The sequence below is a fragment of the Anguilla anguilla genome, chromosome 7 (assembly GCF_013347855.1).
Source record: "Anguilla anguilla isolate fAngAng1 chromosome 7, fAngAng1.pri, whole genome shotgun sequence".
NCBI lineage: Eukaryota > Metazoa > Chordata > Actinopteri > Anguilliformes > Anguillidae > Anguilla > Anguilla anguilla.
The window spans coordinates 8,114,226-8,121,087 of NC_049207.1; the positions used below are offsets into that span (position 1 = coordinate 8,114,226).

Sequence of the window (6,862 nt, forward strand, 5' to 3'; positions counted from 1 at the left end):
AAAAAAAAAAAAGCATAACATGGATAAAATACAAAAACCGAAGCATAAAGCAGTATGTGGGTCTGCAAAAATAAATGGAGCAGTGGCACTGTATGGCCTCAGAATAATTATCAACATTCGCAGCAACGCTGACAGTCGTAAAAAGGTCATCATCATATCCACAGCCTGTCACAGCAACAGCACGTGGTCATAACAGTACACATCATAATCATGTTGTCTCCAGCACCATAATTACACCATAACTACTGTAGTCTGCTCCCCCCAGTATCATCATATATCCTCAGCTGTGTAAGGTAAGCACATTTATTGCACGTGGAATGAATGAGTTCTTTACTCTATTAGACTTAGCTCTAGGAAGCTTGCATCATTGCTCAAGTGGGAGAAGCTTGAACTCATTGAACAGGGGGTGCAGGGGGACATTGAAAAGTAGCCATAGCTCCCCCCCAAATCTTTTTTGTTATCCACTACTCCCATAGTGTCCCAAAACCAATCTTAATTACAATGACCAAGGGACAACTGTATGCACATCATCAAACAAACCCACTATATGTGACAAAGTGCTGAAGTACATAGCTAGCAAACACAAAACAAACAAAAGTCAAACAAACTCACCATATACCTCATATGGATACCTGTAGGTTAAAGGATGTAGAGATGTACAGCTGGGCAGGACCAAAGGTAGATTGGAGCAGTCTGCAGAACACTACAGCCCTAATTTAAGAAGAGGAAGAGATATTCCTCCCAGAAAACAAAATAAAACAAAACAAAATGGTGAGTCTTCTGCAGGAATCATAATCCGACCAAAAGCCTAACAGAAAGGAAAGGAAAACAAACACTGCCTGCCCTCTGTAACACAAAACAAAGGGTTTAAAAAAGCAAAAATAAAATGGAGGCCAAAACATAAACTGGAGCAGTAGGCCAAAGTGTGAACCAGAAATCTGGTGTGCAAGTCAATGAGAGAGAGAAACATGCCATGTCCAAAATAGCTTCCTTGCCAAATTATTTACAGCTTGTATACTCAACAGTAGACAAGATGGCTGTTTCAGACATGACCATGTGACTTGGGATGGTCTGATTTCTCACCTGGAATGCAGGTAACCCAGGTGTGCTTCATCAGCCTGATTACCAGACTGCTCAGCAGCTCCACCTACAGGCGAAAAACAGACATCACCCCAAAAGAACCACAAAGCAAGAGAGAACAGTGGTGCATACCATCCCCATTAAAACGCTGCTGTATCTGATACTGATAGTGTGTGCATGTATGTGCGCGTACGTTTCAAAACAAAATTAACATATTTATTAATATTTCATTCAAATGTATTTTACTGCCTTTATCTTCATGCACGGCAGATTCACATAAACAAACTGTATATGAGACTATGTTTATGTTGAATATCGCCCAATACATTTGATACACACTGATCCATCTTAACTGAAACTCAAAGAAGAAAACAATACCAAGGATTAGCCTTCAGGCTATTGATGCGATAGACGCTAACCGAGGTCAGAAGGGAAGAGAAAGGAGTCCCATTGTGAAGAAAATTTGACAGACCGGGATCGATCCCCTTGAGCTTGGGCGTTTGCCAGGGAACTCTCTCCGCCGGCCCTCGGAATTCCTGTCCCGCTAGCTCAGACGCTCCCGGGCGTTTGCGTGGGTTTTTGTCGTCTCTCGGCGTTCCGCTCACGCCTTTGCTTCATTAGGCGGCAACAATGACAGGGCATTCCTGGAATGTCAGGGCACATTCTCTCTCTCTCTCTCTCTCTCTCTCTCTCTCTCTCTCTCTCCCCCTCCCTCCTCAACTCCCAAGAGATCCCGTGCTGAGTACGGAGAGGTTAGGGTCATGGCTTCTTAATAATCATAATGAATAATATTGGGTTGATCTTGTTGGCTCTATTTTGATCATCAATGCTACTGGCCATTTTAATATTAGGCTGATCTTATTGGCTCTATTATGATCATCAACGCTACTATGATCATTTTAATGCATTTCCTGTGAAGAATAACTGACTACGCTGTCTGTAGACTGTGATATAGGCCTGTGTTTATTCATTAGTGTTGTTACGGTACTTTATTTAAAATCCCACATATTGTGCCAGATAGCAGGGAAGATGGAACTGCTTTTTGGGAGGATGTATTAAAATGAGGTGGGCATCAATAAACACTCATATTGCAAATGAAAACAGGGCTTATGTCCATTGGTGCAATTCCTAGGTGACATACTGTACTCTGGCACGACTGAACACTGGCAAAACTATCTCCTGAAAGCTACCCGTGAGGGACACAGAGGAATGTATTCTGTGAAATGAATGCTTATTTCTAGTTATTACATACCCGCTTCCCTCCAAATGTAGAACATAGATGGTTAGTGGCAGTAAGCCTGCTTGTTTTCTGTTGTTCTGTTGTGTCTTCTGTAATGGCATGTTAAAAAAAATGTATTATCACAGGTCCAGGGATATTATACGCACCAGAGACGTCAGGCATATATAACTGGAGCTTGGTTCCATTCAATGACTACTGTGTAGCTCATACAGTACTACACTGCTGTACCAGTTAAGTAATTCTTAAATACTCACAAATATGTTTGTCGTACACTTTCAGCCGGTGTGGAAGACTCATTATGTATCACAGGTCTGGAACCACCAGCGGCAGCTCAGTGCATGAACGTTTTAATGAGTGAGAGGGTTTTTGCTTCGCCTGGCCTTGGAAGGGCAGGAAGCATGAAAATGAGAGCTGATTGGGGATTCATGAAGGGCTTTTTTTTTTTTTACAGGTGACGGCGGGAATGTAAACATGGAGTGCGGCAGATGGGCGTCCAGGTGTAGCAAACCCCACCCCCCCCCCCTCGTTAGACCACCTTTGAAACCGTAGTAGTAACTCTACCAGTTTCTGAATCAAGGCACAGCTCCCAATGCCAGGCTACTCTATTGTGATCCAGCAGGCATTCTAGCTTTTGTTAAAGCACCAAGACTGTCAAAACAAGAATGGGGAGCATTAAGCCAGCTGGTGAAGTGTCTTGGTTACAACCAGAGTATTCAGCCACTGTGGATCTCCACGACAAGAGTCCATAAGCACTGGTTAAAACGGAACATGTGTCAGATCAGGGGTTCCCAAGCTGGCGTCCAAAAACACCTGGTGGTCTGCAAAGTAGGCCCAGGGGGTCCTCAGTGATTTAATAACAAAAAATAATTTTAAAGAAATTTTTTTTTGACTGAATTGCATATTTTTGACTTTTCCCATAAAATACACAGATTTGGTTCACATGTCCTGTAGGTTTTCATTTCACCCATAATGTGGCACGCCTGATTCTACTTATTAGCAGCTCAATGATGTCTCTGGCTGTTGAATGAGGTGTGATTTGTTAGGTTTGGAGTGAAAACCTACAGGACGGTAGGTGTCCAGGAAAAGGTTTGGGCAGCCCGGGCTTACTGGCTCTAACTAATTTTCATTAACATTATGTCAGTTTGTAAAAATCTTCAAAGATGGACAATAAGCAGATACAGTGCATTTTGAAAATGAAAATCTCCACATGGATTCACATGATTAGTCACTTGTAATGAAATTATGGTGCATGCGTGTTTCAGATGAAAACATCAATTGTCACTTGCAAAATTTGCTGTGAATTTAAAAGTGAAAATTGCTTTGGTGCAAGAACAATGGTGACATTCCATTAATACGTAACACTATTTATAAGTGTGGAGAGGGCACAGTGGGGATGCCTACTGGTAAACAGACGTGATTATGCACAATGCACAGTATTTGATTGAAACAGCTAGTGATCAGTTGTAAAGTCTTTTATGTTCAGCAATGCTAAATGGCTTAAATGAAGAAATAGTATTCACAGAGAAGATGAATCTTGTGTAATGTTCAATAATTGATAGGAATTGATATTTTCCACTGGAGGGGCAAATGGATTGCACAGATGTAACTGGGAAAGTTAGAATTTATGGAAACTGTTGAGCAGAGAAATATGTATGCATTTTCTCAACCCTGTTCTTTGGGTGCAGTTGATGAGGAAGTATGTTGAAATGTATATGCATATTTGCATTTCCTGTTGATGTATGACTATGCTATGTTTTCATATTTTTGTGTTTATTTTTTAATTTCTCTTCCATCTGATTTACTTTAGCATTCTATTCCTTGATTAAAATTGACTCCTTTTTCACTGTATACTGGCGCCTACCATATCACTGACAAGTCTTATTTCCCGCCTCCCATGTTCACATAAGTTGTCTTTGAGAATTCCTTATTGACTGAAGTCAGAAAGAGCTATTTATGATACTAAGACTCAATCCAAAACCACTCTTTAAAGGATCCCCCATTATCATTATCTATTTTTTTTTAGCTCCCTTCCCAACCAGCCAGCCTTCTTCACTGGTTCACGCTGACCAGTTGAGCATTGTGACAGTTGGAAAGCATTTGATTGATTGCAGCACTTCAGATAAAATCCCCCCCTCAGTTTGACAAAGGCAACAACAGAAATGGCCAAACAAGGGGTTTTCCAGCATCACGGAGAAGCTAAGTAACGTCTTCTGATATCATTAAATTTATGTATTTATTTATTTTGCTAAATAGAGGAAGTGCACATACACCACAGTTGGAATGGGAATTAGAACTGCAGTATATCTCAAGTGGACGTTTCTCACCCCAGAAATGAGGACAGGGCCGCGTTGACACTGTGCTGATCCCAGCAGCAGTAGGAGCTGTGATAGATGGTTCACAGGCACCCATTTTCTCTTCTGAGAAGGGGTGGGCAGCAGGGATTCTCTCTTCCACCCCCATATGGACCTGCTGCATTAGAAATACCTCTGCTTTATCTCTGACCCTTGGGGGGTCATCCTCGGCATCAGTCTTTTTTTAGGAAAGATATGTCCTGACGTCCATCTAAGGGAGGGGGTCTCTCAGAAGCACTGACAGGAGACAGCTATTTGTGACAGCCACTGTCGCTGTACCCGCAGTGAGGGCTGTCGTAAACAACAGCTCTCTGTCTCTGGCTGGAACATTGAGCTCCCAATTGTTTTTCACGTGGTCAAGAAACCGCTGAGTGTATTATGTGTGTGTGTGTTTGTGTGAGTGAGTGTGTGTGGTTGTGCGTGTGCATGTGCATGTGCGTGTGTGATTGTGTGTGTGAGAGAGAGATTGTGTGTGTGCGTGTGATATAGGTGCATACATGTGAAATTTGGGCACGCAAGTGTGCATGTGTTGTGTGTGTGTGTGAGTGAGTGTGTGTGGTTGTGCGTGTGCATGTGCATGTGCGTGTGTGATTGTGTGTGTGAGAGAGAGATTGCGTGTGTGCGTGTGATATAGGTGCATACATGTGAAATTTGGGCACGCAAGTGTGCGTGTGTTATTTTCAATCTACCCCGTGAGTCACATGGTTCTGGTGGACAGCAGGAAGACTTGGGCTGGAGATGGATGTGGGAGTGCTGTTATTCAAGCTGGAACAAGGAATGTTCTGTTTATTCAGAAAATGGGAGCAGTGCAGGAAGCAGCCACAAGGAGCTTCCCCAGGTTTCTATTGGGGGAAGTGGGGCATGCTGGGATATACTTCCAGTCTGGGCATTGAGGTTAAACTGTGGACTGCTACTGTCAGTGTAAGAGGTGCAATAATTCAATGCACCCACACTGCTGATGAAAGAGACAGTGTAATAAACATAACATGCCACAAGCTGATGAGATGAAAGTAGACCGCTATACAATAATTATAGCCTCTTCTGCGAGCTGGTCTGTTAAGCATACAATTCAGTTGAAAGCAAATATGAAAATACTATGCAAGATTTTCAATATCATAATACTGAGATTTTTTTAAATGGAGCGAGCCGATTATAGGCTGGGTACAGAACAATAAAAAATATGGCTCGAACGAGATGCATCACAGGAGATAATTATATATTCAAAGCTAATTAGAGAAAGCACTTGTGTTCCAGTACCCACTTAGACTCCGTTACAGACTTCAGTCTATATGACTCAACGTGGCTGCGGAACAAATGTCTTTTTTGGCATGGTAGAATGATCTGATTGATCTGCAGTGGGAAGTGACTGTATTAAAAGAGCACACAATCATACAGCAGATGGAATGGACAACGATGCAATAATCCCCAGTCAAAACGGAAGGCTCTAAACGGAAGGCTCTAAACGGAAGGCTCTCTGTACCATCATGGCATTGAGGCAACTGGCTCTCCCCCTCCTTGCATGGTCCCATGAAGACTGTATGCAGGCCACTGGCCCCACAGGGTTGGAACAAACTTCCCAAAACGGTCAGGACAGCAGAATGATTGGCTGTCAATGCAGACTGAAGACACGCCTCTTCACGGTTTCCCTCCCATCCCCACCTCAAAGCACTCCAATCTTTTGCATCAGTTCAGGTTATGGCAATTTTATGGTTCTAAGTTGTATTTTCATGGTTGTATATTTCCCTTCTTAGGGCTTGTTATGGATATAGTCTGTATGAATGTAGTGTTTGTACTTTAGCTCTTGGTTAGCATAGTTAGCTTGCACTAGAGCTGATGTTGTTTCTTTACTCGCGGGTCTGGTAATGTGATTAGCCATGTCTGGCACAATTACTCATATTAACCAGGTGAATGCATTTCATTTCCCCCTATATTGGAAATCAGCCTGGGCTAGAGCATCTGCTAAATTATATCATATAATGCAAAGTAAGTTGGCATAGTACAATAACGTCCAATCACATTGCAGATTGAAGTGAAGGTCGCGTAAGGGCATCCAATGCTATGGCAGTGACAGTAGTAATTTCACTGCAGATATGTATGGACTATAATTATAGATTAATGATAGCAACACATTTTTTGTAGATCTAGAATTCTTAATGTGCAGCTTCATTGAACAGTGTTCTCACTTTATTAG

General features: G+C 42.2%; 1 long non-coding RNA gene across 1 annotated transcript; it reads right to left on the reverse strand.

Moving 5' to 3' along the window:
- Positions 1–619: 619 nt before the first annotated feature.
- Positions 620–1,627, reverse strand: LOC118231052. The gene is made up of 3 exons (XR_004765994.1): positions 1,500–1,627; positions 1,084–1,147; positions 620–711 (listed from the first exon to the last, which is right to left on the reverse strand). It is a non-coding gene; the product is annotated as an uncharacterized LOC118231052 (long non-coding RNA).
- Positions 1,628–6,862: the final 5,235 nt, after the last annotated feature.